Raw genomic sequence first — 18894 nt, 5'->3', positions numbered from 1 at the left:
ATAGTGGTTCTGTGTTGGAATTAATAGAAGCCACTATTGGTCTGAGGGGTGGATCTGAGATGTTTTTGTGTGTCTTACCGGAGTCACAGGGTTTGCTTTTATAAAAAAATCCATTTCTTTTTGGCAATGAAACCATCTGCGAATGCTTTATTGACTGTTGTTTCTATTTGTCTGGCGAGCACATTTATGGCTCGTCTGTCAGTTCTTATGTAGTGTTCTTCTACATTGAGCATATCATAGATTTTGTTGGAGTATTTTTCAGTATCCATGATTACTATTCCACCTGCTTTATCGCAGGGTTTAATAGTAATGTCTACATTATCTTGTAGTAGTTTTAAGGCTACCCTCTCTGCACTGCTAAGGTTTTGTTGTGGTTTAGGGATGTATTTCAGTATCTTTTCCAGTTCTTTTAATACATTTTTTTCAAAGATGCCCACTTCTGGACCTAGCATTTCCAGTGTTGGTGTGAAAGTGGATGGTAATTTACACCCAGAGAGATTGACTTCTTCTTCACTAGCAGTTGCCCCATCAAAATATTTCTTGAGCCTCACCTTTCGGAAGAATGAAAAAATGTCATGGTTAATTTTATATCTGTTAGCAAACGAACTAGGGACAAAGGATAGCCCTTTGCTCAGAACTTGTATTTCTTCTGAGGATAGCTTGTGTTTAGATAAATTAAATATTGGGATAGCGGGTGTGTTGCCTAGTTACGTCAATCGCTCAAAAGAGCAAAAATTTACAATAGAGATGCCCTATTTAACCAAACCATCAAAGCCCCTAGTCACAACTTGGTCTGTGTCTTAAACCACACAACCCTCAACAACAAAATTAGACAGGTTATAAACAAAAACTGGAAAATTTTGAACACCCACGACCATGTAACTGAATTAAAAAGGCCTCTGATAGCGTTCAGAAGGAACCCAAACCTTAGGGACAAATTGGTCCACAGTAGGGAAAGGCATAAAGACAGCACTTGCCAACGGTCCATAGATGGCAAACCATTACCAAAAGGGAACCATAGGTGTGGAACCTGACATGCATGTGATCAAATCATCCCAGGCAATTTATGGACATACAGAAACAAAACTGGCCATTTCAAAGAGATGACAAATTGCAAAACATCTAATGTAATTTATTTAGTTTTGTGCCCTTGTGACCTAGGTTACATAGGAGAGACTGCTAGAGAATTTCGTGTGAGATTCTCGGAGCACAAATCAGCTGTTAGAACCAAAAAAAAATAATGCCCCAATGGTATCTCATTACACCCAATTTGGCCATACAGAAAAGGATATGCGTTGGTTGATTTTAGAACGGGTACAGCACCACCCTGGGAAAGACATGACCAAACTAAGGAAACAGCGGGAAACCTTCTGGATATTCCATCTAGACACGGTACGCCATGGTCATAATGAAGAAATTTGCTGGATTATCACAGAGTAGGTGTATTAATTCCAGCTTGGCCCCTCTAGAATATCAGTGGGGCATGCCACCATATATCAATTTCCTGTAGGTAGACAAAAAGCCTGTTGCAAAGAGCCCTATTTCCTGACATCATCGAAACTATACTATACAGATACCTGCCTAGGGTCTGCATATTTCGACTAGGATGGTCCATAGGCAACTAGAGATGACTGTACTATTCCACAACTTTGTAATTGTGTAATGCAAGGATTTTTGACTGGCTAGGCAGTATTTGCCTGCGTTAATAATAACTTAAAACGAGGAACATACATCTAATTCAATATTATATTTAAATCAGGGGTTAAATCACCCTGATTGAGCACTCAGTTTATGTAAACTCTTAAATAAAAACAAACCACACATTTATAATATAAGCAAGGGTATTTTACCCTAGAAAGGTGTTTTCTTCGTAGTCCAGCACCATTTAAAAAAAACGTCACTTTCACATCCATTATGAGTCCATTCATTGTGTCGACTAAACTTTCCCGTAAATACACTCACGCAAAGTCCTACACCTATCTCTATGTAAAAGGAACTGATCCGGCTGCAAACAATCAAGCTAATGCTACCGCCATAAAAACGAACAGCGCGCCAATGATCGATGTCAGTGGCAGTGACATCGGCCGACGGCGCCTCCCGAAAGACGTGATTCTAAAGGACTGCAGGTAAGCGTCACACCCAGGCGCCGCTTTCCGTGTTATGCGAAGATATTTTTTCAAAACCCATTTTAAAGTAGAACTTTATCCTCAGTAAACCCATTGTTCCCTGCATTTTAGGTACGCTTTTCCGGAAAGGAATTTGAACATCCTCTTTATATTCGGCCCTGTGAGCCTAAAATAGGTAAGGAAAAGAAACTCCGTCAATACACGACATTAAGCTCTCTAAATTAAAGCAACACTGACATGCACTAGCCAGTTACACTCTGAAAGGAAAGACGGATCAAAAAGGAGCCTCAGGGGGTGTTTTAGATTTAGTAAACAACACGAGCATTTAGATGCTCTAATAAAGGGAAAGCTTACTGGGGTTTATCACAGCATAACATGAAGCAAAAGATTTCGCTGCATGCATATCCCTGCAGATTTACAACCTGCAGGTGAATATGTCAAACTAATCTAATTATTCCACGTAAATAGATGGCAATGCTTCTTTACCTGACCTACATCTTGCTCGTCTTTATTTATTTATTTCAGGACTATAAATTACCAGCGTCGAGTTGGGTAAAAGCCCCATAACACTGTCAAATAAGCAGACAGATTGCACAGGATCCAGTCTCATACCAGTCTCATACCGGTAAAATCGCTACAATGATGAACCTAAAGACTCTTGCATGTTAAAAAAAATCTAGTTGCACATCTCATTGAGATATATTTATATCTCTCTACAGGAAAACGATTCTGCCACTTATGTTATTAATTCTGAAACCAGAGGAGATTCTCTGCTCTGCCATTCTGGAGATATAAAATAAGCCACAGGTAGTTTACATCTGTGTCAAATACTGCCCTTAGACAATGCTGCATGTATGCAAGTCCACATAAGTCAAAAAAAGAAGGGATATAAAACTTTTTCACTTTTTTCTTCTAAAACTCATTCTTTATGTCTCAACTACTCAGTGATCACTCTATTCGTCGTTAAAATAGGCACTCTTCAAACTTTGGGATATGAGGTATTATTTTCTTTATGCACTTGATCACCCGTTGTCAGTCTGCGATTCTATCACATACAAGCACATGGCATGAAGAGTTTTAAAAAAAAAAAAAATAGAAATGTATGTTCAGGATGCATAGACACTAATGATGGAATTTATGTTCTCATTCCAGACAAATGTGAACCCCCTGTTTTTAATACTATGTTGTCCAGTTTACATGTTGGCCCTGAGGAAGGTGATGTAAAGCAATGATACCACCGAAACGTACGTAGGCCGAACGCACCAGAGACCCTCATATAAACCATAAAACATAACTGTGGAGAAAGAAAGAAATAGAATGCGAAAGACCATTAATCCCCAATACTAAATCAACACCTTGAGGAGTCTACAAAAGGACACAATATATGTTTTCACCTTGTTCATTGTGTTTGTTGTTATAGTCATGTCAGGATAGTGAATATGAGAGATTGAGTATGTATGAGTGATGGTATGAAAGAGAGAATCAATGTGTTGGGGTTCTAGATAAGAAAAGAATTAATTTTGTAAATTTTATAGCTATTTGTACACATGTCACTTTTGCTACTGTATAAAAAATAATTTTGTAAAGATTGTTACCAAAAAATGAGAAAAACCAAAAAGAAATAAGAATGATATAAAATAAAAGAAATGAAGTACTCAAAATACCAAATCTAATTGAATGATTTCAGAGTTATGTGTGCATCCTATGTAAATTGTAAATGAGCATCAATGCCTAGTTGTAAATGAAAATAGGTCTATATAGAGGTTTTCTAGTTTGCTGTTAATGACTCCGTCCTCCAGAATATATTCTCTGGACAGCATTGTGTCTTCAGCAATCGATATAATATCGCAAGACTTACTGATGTTACAACACGGTCAGTCCCAATTGCGTTCTATTGTACAGCTTGGCTGGACGTTACAAAATTTGCGTTCCTGCTATGTGCCTTGGCGTTTAATCAACACAACGTCATTATTTGATATCTTTAACCTCACTGATAAACAAATCAGTTTGGCACAGAAGGGTGCTGACTATACAATTCTGAGCATTGAAAAACTTGAGAGATTACCATTGACAATGTCAGAACGACCTGTCATTGAATGGATAATACATGGAATAATAAATATTCCGATAACTACTTTCCAGTTTCAATTCTGCCAAAAATATATACAGGCAGGCCAGTATGAAAGGTTGGGTAAAGGATACATTAAGTCAATATGGAACTTGCCCTATACACACGAATGTGTCAGCAATAAAGGCCAGAAAGTGTTTCTCAGTGGCGATAATTGTGCAAGATCACTGAGCGGTACACTTCTGTGTCAGGGTATTAGTTTGCACGGAGCCTGTGAAGGGACTTCAAATAACCTTTCATGTTACCAGCTAGGCACACCTGCAACACGAATAGAACCATTCTTTAGGAGACTCTCGAACGGGAGTTACATTCTAATAGTAGATCGCAGATGTTGTAGTTTGCTGCCCGGAAAACCTTATCTCATAACTGTGACTAGGAAGGTCATGTGCTGTGAACATGTATTGTTCCCCAGCGATTCTCCAGACAGGGAGGCAAGGTTATGGCCCGATTTGAAAATTGCTTCTATTCGAATAGATACTTTAAGCAGAATGAAGACTGTGCTCCTACAGACGCCGACCAGGCTCACGTCATCAAAAGAAACGTATGATCTCCAAGTTGCAAGGACAACAGAAGAGATTCATTCATTATTATCAACTAATTCCCCCATACATTTCGCAGAAATACTGAACGAAATCTTAAATATTTCTGATACCACTGGAATCTCCAGTGTATTTAAAGCAGTGTTTTCGGGTGCTTTAACTCCATTCAAAGCCATCCTGGGTATTTTTCCAGACTTTGTCCATTCCATTTTTGGCGGACTTCCTCTCCTTTTAGGACTAGTAGCGGGTATTCTATTTTTGATCCTGTTATTTCGCTATGGCAAACCATGTCACAGACAAAACACCTGCGACAAGGGAAGAAATGATCCTAGCCATTGGCTACCGGGAAACTAAAATCCTTGGACTATCCCGGCTTAGAGACCTGAACATGACTTGGTTTCTTTCATTTAGACCAATGTGGCAAAGTTGTGTTATGCCTGTATTAAGGTGCTTGGTATGCGGCGAAGAATGCGTGTTGGACACCTGTCTGGCACTACAATCGGATGTGCCAATGGACGCAGATACCTTGTTGGGTCCGGTAACTGCTCATGCATTGTGCTGTCCCCAGCGGCTACCAATCCTGATGACGGCATTCTTGGAGTCTTCACCACTACGATTGAGGGGTAGTTAAGTACAAGAAGAAAGCAGCATCGATCAGGTACGACCTTCAGTCAGCTATGCTGATCCAAACATCAATGGAGGCAATCATGCTCAGGCTCATGAATGCATGGTAACAACCTTTTCCGAATTAGTGGAACTTACGCAAGAAGCTGTTGACAGTTTTTTCAACAGTCTAAATGATATGATGTTTTCACCAGAGCAGCAGGAATAACTTTGAGCAAACTGGCACTTGGAGTTCCCTACATGCTGAATTTGGCCTTCAACTTTTTGAAGAAAAGCGATATGAAAAATTTTTCTCATAATTTTATTTTCAGACTGCAAGAACTTTTTCCCCAATTCCAAAATATTTACGATTTTTGGGACACTTATCTTCTGCTTAAAGTAGACGTTATTCTTAGAGAACTAAATTTCTATTTTTAGGTAGTCACAAGACATTCGCTATGCTAGCACTGTTATACATAAATTTATGATTGTGATGAAATGGTCTCGCACTTTTTTTCTGTATTAAGAGCCATTTCATGTGTGGTTTTCGCATTTAGATTATGCTGAATTTTTAACATATGAGTAGCATTATTAGACTGCTTGTGCTTATAGTATACGTGACAGTACATGTGATTGTGTTTCGTATATTTTATAAAATCCAATTTTCGGAATGCATATAAATGTATTTTGGGGTGGTACGGTATACACAAACGCTACTGATATTCACTATGCCTAGATTTGTAAATATGGACATAGTCTACGTGGAGTGGGTGTGATGTATTCCTATAGGTACTGTATCGATTCTCCTATTCCTGACCCTGGTTTGGTTAATAATTAACTAGCAGCCATCCAACGGTGCAAAAACCGTTATCTGATTAAGCCACACCACGGCACAGAAGCGCGTTATCTTATTAGGTCATAACGCATGCCATCTAATTAGACAAGCGATATTCCTCCAGCCCCTGATAAGGCATACGGAGTTCTCAAAACAAATCAAACCTACAGCGACCTGGGAAATTCCCATAGCCATTGTTTTGATTTCACCGAGAACTTCAGCAAAAGAATGTGCGAACGAGCCCGTTCATATGACATCCTTATTGACGTATATATGTCCATCCTTACGTCAATCTCGGCACCTTTCAGGTATAAATATTACCGACATTGCCTTAAGCAAACACATGCGGTGGTGACGAGATCGGAGCAGCGAGACGTGCTGAGGAGCCCAGCAGAGAGCGAAGCCCACAGACGCTGCCCCGCCTTCCTGACGCGCTGAGAACGAGACGCTGCCTTTCTCCTGCCGAGAAATCCAGCTCCGGCGCTTCCAAGCAGCCCTCGCAGGCAGCTGGAATATCAAGACCTGGGATAAGAGATACCAGCCCTCCATCATTCTAGATCTCAGGTACAGAACTGAATAACCCCTTGCAGAGAATTCTCGAATCAGTCCCTTGGCAAAACAAACTTAACTTAAACTGCTACTTATCTACTCCCGCCCACGTATTAGGCTTAGGTCAGGTACATTGGGGTAGGCGTGGTTAGAAGCACCAGTTGAGTACGATTAGTCAAATGTATATATGTATGTATCTATTTTATCCATTTTAAAGTATCATATGGCTCAGAAACCATATCAATGCTTTTACAGTATTATTTTATAATTCTGTCTCTACTGTATGCACTTTACTTAACTACAAGTATTGCAATAATAGCGATTCATTTCTCTTGTATGAGAAAAGAGACTGATCAATAAATAACATCTTTTATTGAACCACGCCCATCTCTTATTTCTCTACAAACTGGTGAAACTAAGAATGCACGTACTGACTGAGTAAAATAAGTTGTCTATTGTTTTCACACGACTCTAGAGATACACTCTTGATTAGGGGAGAGCAAAGTTGTCATGTTCTATGGTTGTCAGAAACTAAATCCCTTCTTGTCTATCCAGGGAGGTTAAAATCCGTCTTGCCTATTCGAGAAAGTTTCTAGTGAACTCTGAGCTAGCTGGCAAAAACAAAACTTTAAGTCTAATATCGTCGGTAGAAGACCTAGTTAACCTCTGCCCTAGGTCTATACTATTGAAGATATTATTCCAATGCGCAGACCCTATTGGGATAATAGGAACTACACTACAGTTCCTCTCTCTCATGCTCTGGTTCCGGACTTGGACTGGTGGCTTTGCACTCCCAATCTGGAGAAGGGGGTTCGGTTTTGTCTTCTACCTCCCCTTTTGTTGATAACGAATGCCAGTCATTGCGGTTCTTGGAGGCCAGGGGTCGGTGGTCGCGGAGGGTCAGCATCCGTTCCTCAAACTGGTGGAAGTTAGCGACCATGTGGGAGGCAGTGCAGTTCTTTCAGGTTCATCTTCACGGGACAAATCTGTTAAATCATACCAACAATCAGGTGGCTCCTTGTTACTTGGACAGTCAGGGGGGGACCAAGTGTGAGTCTCTAAACCTGCTAGCCTCCATGATTTGTGCTTGGGCAGAATCTCATCTGTTGGCCTTCAGGGCGGTATACATTCTGCAACAGTTGAATTTTCATGCGGACGCTTTGATCCGCAATCTTCCATCCTCTGTTCTGTACCATCTCTCTCTTCCTCTGTTCCAGTCCCTTTACTTTGGTTCGAGACTCTCTGGATTGATCTCTATGCCTGTCCTCACAACGCACTTCTGCCCCAGTTTTGTTCAGAGGTGATGTGTCCTCAGGCTTGGGCGGTGGATTCTCTCTCGATTCCCTGGCCTTCTGTATGCCTTCCCTCCTATTCTCCTCCTCCCGAGGGTGCTGCAGAAGAATTGGGGGGAGAGAGTGTCAGTCCTGTTGATTGCTCCTTTCTGGCCTCGCCTCCTTTGGTTTCCTCTCCTGTTGCGGCTGGCGGAGTGTCGGTTTGTCCACCATCCTTTGGTTCCAGCTTCTCTTCAGTTTACGCTCCTATCCCTGCCTTGTCTTCGTCGTTTGCAGCTGATGGGTTGGCACTTGAGTGGAAGACGTTGGAGTCCTTGGGCTGTTCCTCTGTGGTGGCTTGTGACATCCAGTTGTCACATCGGCCTTCGACCCTTAAATGCTATAGTCGTCATCGGGGCATTTTGTCTCTTGGTGTTCTTTCCATGGGGTGGATCCTGTGCTGGGGGATCCTGCTTCTGTGTTGGAATTTCTCTGGGATATTTTTTTAAAGGGCCTTTCCCCTTCCATTTTTTCTGCTCAGTGGGTGGCGGTTCATGCTTGTCGGGGTCTTGGGGCCTCCTTGGAGGTTATTGCCCCTTTGGTGAGTCAGATTCTTCGGAGCTTTCGGTTTTGACGACCAGTCTCTCCTGTGATCGTACCTTCGTGGGATTCGTGGGATTTGCCTACTGTGTTACGGGGTCTGCAGGTACCCCCTTTTGAGCCCTTGTTGGAGGCAGACTTGTTGTGGTTGTCCGCTAAGGTGGATCTTTTGCTGGCCATCACCTCTGGTCGTCGGTTGGATGAGTTGGGTGCCTTGCTCATTTCTTTTCCTTATTTACAGTTCCTGCAGGATTAGGTTGTTTTGCAGCTTGATCCAGCTTTTCTGCCTGAAGTTTTTTTAAATTTCCATTTGCAGCAGAGTATTTCCTGATTTGACTACTGAGGGGGGTTCCCTTGTTCCCTATTCATTGGATGTTTGCAGGGCTCTTCAAGTTTACCTCCAGTGTTCTAGTTCACTGCCAACTCTTCGTCATGAATGTCTTGTTACTTACTGATAATCTTCATTACCCTGATTGGGGTCCTGCCCATCCCAGTCCTCTGCCTTCCCTCCAACCTGCTGTGCTTGTGTCTGGGTCTTGTTAATAACAAACATTGAGGTGTGTGGGAGGGGCTTATGAAACCTTTAGCCTTTTTGGTTCCTAGTGTTTTGATTGGCTGGGTGGAGGCAAGACTGTCTCACGTTGTAAGGACTGGGACGGGAAGAACCCCAGTCGGGGTAATGAAGATTACCGGTAAGTAACAAGACATTCATGACGAAGAGTGGGCAGTGAACTAGATCAATACACTAGTAAAGTATGGAAACTGGACAGTTTGATTGTGTGTACAAACATGAGCAATCAAAACATTATTATCAGTCTACTTCAAGCTTTCCAGCTGGCTGGAGTGGAACTGTCCCTGATATGTGGAGAATTAAAAGAATATTTTTATAAGTATTCAAGTTCCATTGATGAAAAAGGCAGTTTGTCTCCTGAGCAGAAGGTGACTACTGTGGGTGGTGTTGATGTTTTAAATTCTGCCATATTAGATCATTACCTTGTACTCAAAGTCTGTATTTGCATTACCAGATACATTTTGAAAATTCAGCATCTTGCATGACTACTTTGTTAGGGACCAAGCGGTCATGCACGCACGCAATCTTGTTTTACAGGAACTCTTGTAGGTAGATGGTGATTCTGCCTTAGATGATGCAGGCTGTTGTGGAGTGAAGCTCTTCGGTTTCCAGAATGCATTGCTTGTGTGTTTTTTTCTTTAAATCTGATGAACATTTTCATTTATTCACATGTCTAATGTTGTCAACATCCATACAATACGAAAATCAACATTCAGTATTGAGAGGCAAGTAAATACAACACAGCGTGTGCTGGTTTGATAGTCAGTGGCTTCCGCAGAATACAGGACATGTGTCCATATGGTATATGCTGCAACCAGTGCATGGCTAGGGAGCCTATGTCTGCAGTAGTGTCTAATGATCGGCTATGGGATTTCAACCATGTGTGTAGTATAGCAGCTTGTAGACCAGTCAGCAAAGTGTCACAGGTGGCTTTAAGGGACTACTTGCTCAATCTCAATATGTCTTCCTTGTATAGAATAATAATTTCCACCTGAGCCCACATGGACATGGATCGTTCCTAGGCAGTGAACAGAGTGGGGGCAGGTGATTTCAATTTGCGTGTACTTAGGGGTTGGCTAGCTGGAGAAACAGGTCAAGAAATTGTGCTGTGGCCCTTTGTTCGTGTGTTATTCAACCCAACATGCATCTTTTTTCATTTCTGAAACATTGAGATAATCCTTTCAGTTTTATTGCAATGAGAATGCATTGTGTTAATTCTTAATGTTTTTTTTACAGTGCCACGCAAAGCCATGTAATTCAGGCTTTGTGTGGCTTAGTAATTACCAAAATACATTTTGCATTGTGCTGCGTCAAAAAAAAGGATACAACCACAGTGCAAGACCTTTGTAAATCTGGGACACAGCTTTAGTTTAGAGATTTGTATTCAAGGTACATCCTCCAGGACAAATTGAAATGCAAGGCCAACCATGCAAGGCTAAGGACCACATGTATCAACCTATTTTTCTTTCGCAAACAGTGTGAATTGCTAAATTTGACCATTTGCAAATGCAAAATAGACCTCCAAGACGTATGAAAGGCTTAGGCAACGCATTTTGGGCCCGATGTAGGTAATTCTTATTTACCACTTCTTAAATACCGAATTTTACCGATTCGATATTTAAGAAGTGGTAAATATGAAGGGGGGAGATGTAGGTATTTCCAGATGTGTAAATACCGAATCTTTAAGAATCGGTATTTACCGAATCGGTATTTCCTATTGATTCGTATGGGCTGTGAAGCCCATAGGAATCAATGGGCAATACCGATTCTGTAATTACAGAATCGGTAAATACCGATTTGCACAAGGATGCAGGGGGTGTCACTTTGACACCCTCTGGCACCCCCAAAACAGGTTCGGGTGCCATGTGGCAGGCATACCTGCCCTAAGGGCAGGTCTGCCTGTCATATGGCACACATGTGCATGCACACGGAATCTGTATTTTACCATCAAATTGAATTTGATGGTAAAATATCGATTCTGTAATGCTTGTGGGACTCAGAAGAGTCCCACCTACATATAAATTTTACCGAATCGGTAAAAATACCGATTCGGTATTTTACAGAATCGGTAAATTTACAGATCGGTAAATTTCCCGATTCTGTAAAATACAGGGCCCTACATAACATTTCTCAAATACCGGTCGGTAACGGCCGAAAATACAGATTTTCGGCCATTACCGACCGACCTACATCTGGCCCTTTAAGTAATCACAATTTTTTGTGATTACCTAAAATTGCGACTGCAAATATGGAATCACAATTTGCTATTCTCTAAGCACATGTGCCAAGCATTTTATAAATGCAACCAGTGCATTTAGGAAATGCTAATACCATCAACTCCAAGTCAATGGTAACCATGTGCAATTTTTGAGATTGCACAAAAAATGCCTTTTCAAAGTGCCATTTATGTGTGCTTTCTTTTTTTTTTGGGTGCTTCAGGGTGGGCCTTAGGCCTCTGGGTACTCTTTACTTTGCATTACCTAATTTGCAATTACCAATTAAGTAATCACAAACTAGGTGATGCAAAACAATTAACTTTTAGGCCCACAGGAACGAATGGAGTAGTATTACCTAATAGTGATTACGGCTCTGTAGAAATTGTTATTAGGTAATAGCTATTTTCTTACACACCATTTTGCATTCCTTAAATAGCGATCATCTGAAATTCACTATTTAGGTAATGCAAAATCTATTTCTGATACATGTGGCCCTTATCCCTTTAAAATATGTAATTTTGCAGTAATTAAACATTTTCTTCTTACCAATCTCATGCCTATTCTGCTAGTGTTTTTTTATTGGTTTTAGTAACATTTGATTTGATGATTGCTATTTCAATAGATCTGGCTCTGTGTGAAATCGTATGGGTGTTTGCATTGCAGCGACCCTGGTCTTCCCCGTTTCCATACATAATGAGAGGTGTTTGCGTTCTCAGTTGCAAAGCTATTTTGTTTTGCACCTGCATCAACTTTTCAGCACAAAGCATATTTTGAGGAGGAAAACTAATCATCACTGCAGATTGTGATGCTCTGCATCACAAAACGCCATATTGTTGCAAGCGCACTGATGCTGAATTGCAGTAAATCCAGGCCATAGCCTCTAAAATATGATATTCACTATGCATGCCGAGGAAATGATATTCACCACAAAAGACACAAGAAAACTGTGGACTGGGAAAACTGGAAAATTAAATGAAACTGAGATCATAAGTGGCAGGACTGCTAGAGGGCATTTGAGCCAGTATGAAATATCACCTCCCTTACTGAGGAGTTATATTATGTTATGTTAAATATACTTAGAATGCTTATGGCTGCCCCAGAAATGGGGCGTCCCAGCACAATCAGATGGGAGGTAGAGAGGGGAGCTAAATGGTGGAAAAGAGACACGTTTTGATCAGTTTTCTGAAAGTCCAGTGATCCTGTGTACTCCGGTCGTCAAGAGGGGCAGAGTTCCACAAGATAGGGGCACAAGCCCTAAAGGAGCACTCCCCTGCTCTACGCCTACGCACTCGGGTAGTGCGAGCCAGATGTAGGTTAGCAGAGCATAGGGCCAGAGAGGGAACATATATATTACACAAACCCTGTGGAATTTGGGGGCCCTGACCAAGAAGAATCTTATTAGTGGTGCAGAGAGTTTTGAACTTAACTCTCTGTTCGATTGGTATCTAGTGCAAACGACAAAGAAGGTTGGAGGTATAGCAGTGGTTAGGTTAGCCAAAAAGGGTACGTGCAGCCGCATTCTGCACTTGTTGGAGTTGTTCGGTCACAGTTTTATTTGCACCTAGTAACAGTCCATTGCAGTAATCTATTTTATTTATTTATATTTTAAAGGTTTTATATAGCGCTGGCTAGACCCGGAGGTATCAGAGCGCTTTACAGGAGCATCAGATAATAGTTAGAGGTTACATTGTTACAAAGGTTACAGAGTGATTAGAGCATGGCAACATAGTTACTTGTAAGGTCGAGATAAACAATAAGCACAAATACGTAAGGGGAAAAGCAAGCACGGGGAAAATTCAGGGGAGGGGGAAAGAGCTGGGGAAGTAGACAGGTAATGAAGGCGGGAAAGAGGAGGGGAGGGTGAAGGACACCGCATGGAAAGAGGCGGGGAAGGGCGAATGGGATACAAACCGGTAGACGAGTCAAAGCAACATCCAAAGTCCAGTAAGCTGTGATCCCAGGGAAAGTGGTATCACTTCCCTATCTCAGTCCCTTTACACAGTGGACTCTCTCAGAGAGGTCTCTGAGACTCCAAGGCCTACATACTGGATCCTTCCCTAAAAAGGGGAGAGGGAGTGCTTTGGCAAGGGGTGCCATACCATACCTCAGCTGTGAGTGGCTCCCTCGGCGCAGTGGACTCTCTCAGCGGGTTCGCTGAGACTCCAGAGTATAAATATTGGTTCTTTCCCCAACAAGGGGAGAAGGAGTGCTTAGTCAAAGCGCACAAATGACAGGGGGCCAGATTAGCAGGCAAGGTGAGAGATTCAGGGGAGAGTGGATAGGCGCTACGAGCTAGGGAGGTAGACAAAGAGAGAAAGAGTACTAAATGGGAACAAATTTAATTAATGAGTTAGTATATAGCGCTGGCTAGACCCGAAGGAATCAGAGCGCTTTAAATGAGGAACAATAAAGTTGCAATTTACATCAGCTAAAAGTTACATAAGTATCAAGAAAAGCATTTAAAGAACATAGGGGACAAGGTGAATGGAGCAAGGAAGGATAAGGTGATAGGGTAAATGGGTAGGAGGAAGATAGGACGTAGAGACGAGGGAAAATCTGCCCAAGGTTCAGCTGGGAAGGTGACGGCAGGGGGAGGGAGTCCACAACCCATCTCCTCTTTAGCTATATGGTAGCTCCACCGGGCATCAGCCAAATCGATAGGTCTCCACAGTCTGGGAAAAGTTCCGCAGGTTCCAAGTCCTGATGTGTAGGCAGGTTAGGGGATAGGTTCAAGGTCTGGTCAATGTCCAATTGTTGTCCCAGGGAAGTAAAAACGTGTAGGAGACCACTATGGAAGCCATCATTGGGGTCAGGCAGGGGACCGTACTGTACACTGGTACACTGGTGGCCATCCTAAGGTCAGGCATCTAGCAGTTAAAGTCAATATCCAGGACAGTGGGCGCCAGAGAATAACAAATCCAGCATGCACACACCATCACACGCACCGACCTGCACAAGCACACACAAATGTGAGCAAACACTCTCATATGCACACTGACACACACACACAAGGCCATTGAAAGAAAACATCCAAGAACACAAGCACACATAAAATCCCATGCTCTAAAACAAAAACACCCAAATAAATGCACACACAAACACCATCACATGCACAGACATGCACAAGCACAGACAGATGCGCTCACACTCTCAAACACGCAGACACGTCCACTCATATTAGCACACATACAGAAACTATCAAAAACACAAGCACACATACAATCACATGCTCCAGAACAAAAATACCCAAGGACGTACACACAAATACATGCACACACACACACACAAACCATCACATGCACAGACATGCACAAGCACACACAAATGTGCGCACACACTCTCATACGCGAACAGAGGGCGGATACAAGCACGCAATCAAAAACATCCACATGCACAAGCACACATACCATCCCATACTCTAATACAAAAACACTCAAATACATGCACACACACATCACACGCACTTACATAAGCACACATACAGAAACATCTGCACACACAAACACAAGCACACATAGAATCACATGCTCTAATACAAAAACACCCAAATACATGTCCACACCATCACACTCACAGACAAGCACAAGTACACACAAATGTGAACATAGTCTATCATATACGCACAGGCGCACACACACATGCCTCTGCACATACAGATTGAACAATTGTTTGCCAAATTTGGGCTTAAATAATCCCCAGAATGGTTTTGATGCCACGGAGAGGACCAAAGCATAGCCGAGCCACTTTTTTAGCATGTGGCTTGAAAAAAAGGACCCCATCTATCAGCACCCTCAGGTTCTTGACAACCGTTTTAGGTTGGGAGGGAGTTCAAAGCTGTGGGCCACTATTGGCTATCCCATTGATGTGTATTGTGCCGGACCAGGAGCACCTCCGTTTTGAAGGCGTTGAGTTGTAAATAATTGTCTGCCATCCAGTCAGAAATGGCCAGAAGATTGTCATGAAATTTTATTTGGTCTAGATCAATCTTATTAGAGAAAGTGAAAACCAATTGTGTATCATCGGCGTATGATACCATGTTGATGTTACGTGCTTTGGCCAGCAGGGCCAGTGGGCAGACATATACGTTAAATAACGTTGGGCTCAGGGCAGAGTCCTGAGGAACTCCACATCCCAAAGGATGAATACTGGATGCATGGGGGGGCATGTACCTGTTGCTCGGATAAAAAAAGATAAAAATCAGGCCAGCGCTTTGTCTTTGACACCAATCGCCCTTACCCTTTGAAGCAGAATTTCATGAGAGACGGTGTCAAAGGCTGCACTTAGATCGAGCAGAATCCGTGCTGAAGTGTTCCCCTCATCCAGCATGGCCAACAGTTGCTCGGTGACCGCCAAAAGAGCAGACTCAGTGCTATGTTTGGAGCAGAAACCATTTTGAGAACTGTCTAGAATCTCATTGACCTCCAAATAGCGAGTCAAGGTGGTGTTAACATGAGCTTCCATAATCTTAGCCAGATACGGAAGCAGTGAAATGGGCCGGAAGTTCTCCGATAAAGATGGATCCAATGTGGGATTTTTCAATAAGGGGATAACCTTTGCGTGTTTTCGCGATTTTGGGATTTCCGCCAACAAGAGTGAGGCATTCCATCCATGTACAGCAACAGTATGTGGAAAAACAGTGAAGGCATGGATGGGGTTACATATGTATTTATGTACATAAATAACCAAACAGGCAGGGCGACAGTCCGCTACTTTTAAATGATTAAGCAAGTGGGTGGAACAGATCATTTGATCATAGCACATGGGCACATGTCAAAAGACAAATAATTGCTAAGAGAGGTCATGAGGATATTGCATCGTAATTATAAGAATAAGGTAAGAAATAAAGAGGAGAAAGGAGGTAAGTAGAATTCAAATTTATGACATTGATAATACTCATAGGACAGAATTTTCAAGGTTTTGCATTGCTGAAAAGTGGCACAAAGACTTGATAAACGATTTACTTTCCAGCACAAATCCTCATTGTATGGTTGCCCTTAAAGTAGCGCAGATTATGCTTTGTGTTGTTCTACTGTACTTTGGGTAATGGGCGGCATCATTTGGGTGGTACTTAGTCATTCCAATGCTGCCACCCATGGATTTAGATGCAAAGCCAGATCTAAAAAGATTGTGAGTTAGTAGGAGAAATATATAATTGTCCTAGTATTTCAGCCATTCTGTTTGAGCTGTACTGTACAGCACACATCAAATGTATGAAATGTATTCAAGTTTTCCCAGGAATAGGATTCTGTTCTGGAAGTGTATACTTCCTGTACTAAACCTAAGCTAGATTCCATGCACAGACCTTTGCACATAGGAGGAGAGCATCAGGAGGATAAATCTAGTAATAAATGCTCTGTGCAGCTCTTTTCTACTAACAGAACTTTGGTTGTTTCTCTGAGTTGCTCCATGTTTTATAAATCTATCCCCTACAGGTTGCAAACACCATCAGCAATGCGTGAAAAGTAATAGTAAAAGTGACAGCAATGAGTAAAAAAGTAAATCAATCAAGTGAGAAGGCACATTTATCAACATAGAATGTCTCTTACTAACCCAGACTATGGAATGGAGACAGAGAAACAATGGTTATCTTCATAAAACGCTTTTCTTTTTATTTGACAGGATTTAGGAATGTCGACAAGACGTGCTCGACTACCTGTTCACCATCCACAGTCCCTGATGTTGCGGTTATGTGTTGCAGAAAAGACATTTGTAACAGATGGTTCGAATCTGGGCACAGAAAGATGAAGCGCTAAACAAGGGGGTCTTGTCATTCTGCACCCACTCGAAACTGAGCATAAGCGGTAAGAAGGACACTACAGCCTCTTCTCTCCTCTGTAATCCCAGTGGCGTATTCATCAAGGAAAATCACGTGTCAATCTATTCCTGCACCTTGGTGCAAGTCTCCTCTTGACACACAGGGCTCAATTCACAGTGCAAGTGGCAAATCTAGATTTAGATAATGCATGGGTATAGATTTATGACTAGTGTCATTCACAAAACTTTTACAAAAAAAATGCCCTCAATGCTGCATTAGTGACAGGTTTTTGGAGAATACTCCCGGAAATCTTTTGAAATGTTTTTTTTTGGGCAATACCGAGGCAAATGTTAGACAAGGTGAGAGCCTTATTAGCTTGAAGGTTGCACTTAGGTTTGATTTCATTATAAGGTGTTTAGAGGTCTTTACATTTCTAAACATGATACATTTTTAGTCGGTGGATAATAAACATGGGTCAGCAGATGTATAACTGAATGGTGTTCAACCAGTATCAATGAGTCGCTGTGTGTGGGGGTTTTGCATTTTGTTTCTAATTATACCGTTTCAGTTAACCCCTGAAGAAGAGATTTTGTTCTCAAAATGCATTGGGTGTATTACATCATGGATGAAATTGTGGATTATAATATGGCAAAATCATTGTGATGTCGGAATCATCGTATGGTTAATAAAACACGGGAAATCAGAATATCACGTTTCTTCATCATGAACTGGTTTAAAATATGATAAGAAATGGATGAATATGCTTTTTTTTAAAAAAACTAGTTACTGGATTAATACTAGCCTAGGGATCTGTTCAAGGATTGTGCAATTTGGGATTGGTGTTCCATAAATTCGGTCCTCCACTTCGTTTCAAGTTTCCGCGTGTTTTGGGCAAAAGCATGCATCCAGGGTTGCATGACAGACATTTTTGCCTTAGAGCATGATGTACAACTGTTTGCACATGAAGTAAACAAGGTGTGCATTCTATCATTTACCGTTTAATTATGCCTTTGTTCACTGGCACATGCTTTCATTTTTTTAAATGTTTCCCTCCATTGGGTTCCTCCTTCCCTGACCAGTTTTGGGGTGTTCCTTTCGCTTCCCACACAGGAAAGATAATGGGCCTGATTCCCCTAGGTAAATTGAAGTGTAAGTTTAGTACTCTCTGGTACTCTCAAAGGTACTTACAAGTAGTAACTTTACTGCTAATAAGTTTACTCAAATTAAAGCTACTAGTAGTAACTTACCTTTGTGAATACCAAAAAAAAAGCAGCTGTGCATCCACTAGGGAAGAGGAGCGTCACCCTCAGTCATGCCAGCACAGCAAAATAAAATATTTAACAGTGATAAAATGATGTTATTACGGTTTTATTTATTAGTATAACCATCCAGCCTGAGCCGAGTGTTGGGGCGAGGCCACCTATGCTTGCTGGCTGGCAGCAGGAGAAGAGGAATGGTAAACACATAACATTTAAAGTGCGCATGTCACTTTGGCTGAGCGTCTCGTGACACGCACACTTTTAAAGTCCCTACCCGAGCTGTCTTAAACAGCTCTGGTTGAGAGCAGCAACAGGCCTCCAGCATCTGTAGGAGAGCTGAGCCAGCCTGCTCCAACCAATTCTGGTGCTGCTCTCATGCTAGTTACCAGCATAAGAGCAGCATCTGGATTGGTATAGGGAGTTGGCTCAGAGTTCATTGACT

The 18894-nt window shown here is 41.8% G+C and overlaps 1 long non-coding RNA gene across 3 annotated transcripts in view; it reads left to right on the top strand.

Annotated features, from left to right (window-relative positions):
* Window positions 1-18894, top strand: part of LOC144827055 (uncharacterized) — a 732152-nt gene that overhangs the window by 697619 nt on the left and 15639 nt on the right. Inside the window, exons 1-3 of one of the 3 annotated variants that reach the window (XR_013610000.1) lie at window positions 1993-2126; window positions 2238-2301; window positions 17058-17239. This is a non-coding gene — a long non-coding RNA (uncharacterized LOC144827055). Of the gene's footprint in view, window positions 1-1992; window positions 2127-2237; window positions 2302-17057; window positions 17240-18894 lie in introns of those variants that run through there. The other 2 variants (XR_013609999.1, XR_013610001.1) reach the window with 2 other exon arrangements.

The sequence above is a fragment of the Lissotriton helveticus genome, chromosome 4_1 (genome assembly GCF_964261635.1).
Source record: "Lissotriton helveticus chromosome 4_1, aLisHel1.1, whole genome shotgun sequence".
NCBI lineage: Eukaryota > Metazoa > Chordata > Amphibia > Caudata > Salamandridae > Lissotriton > Lissotriton helveticus.
The sequence above is the reverse complement of the archived record's forward strand: the minus strand, read 5'-3'. Positions and strand labels throughout refer to the sequence as shown.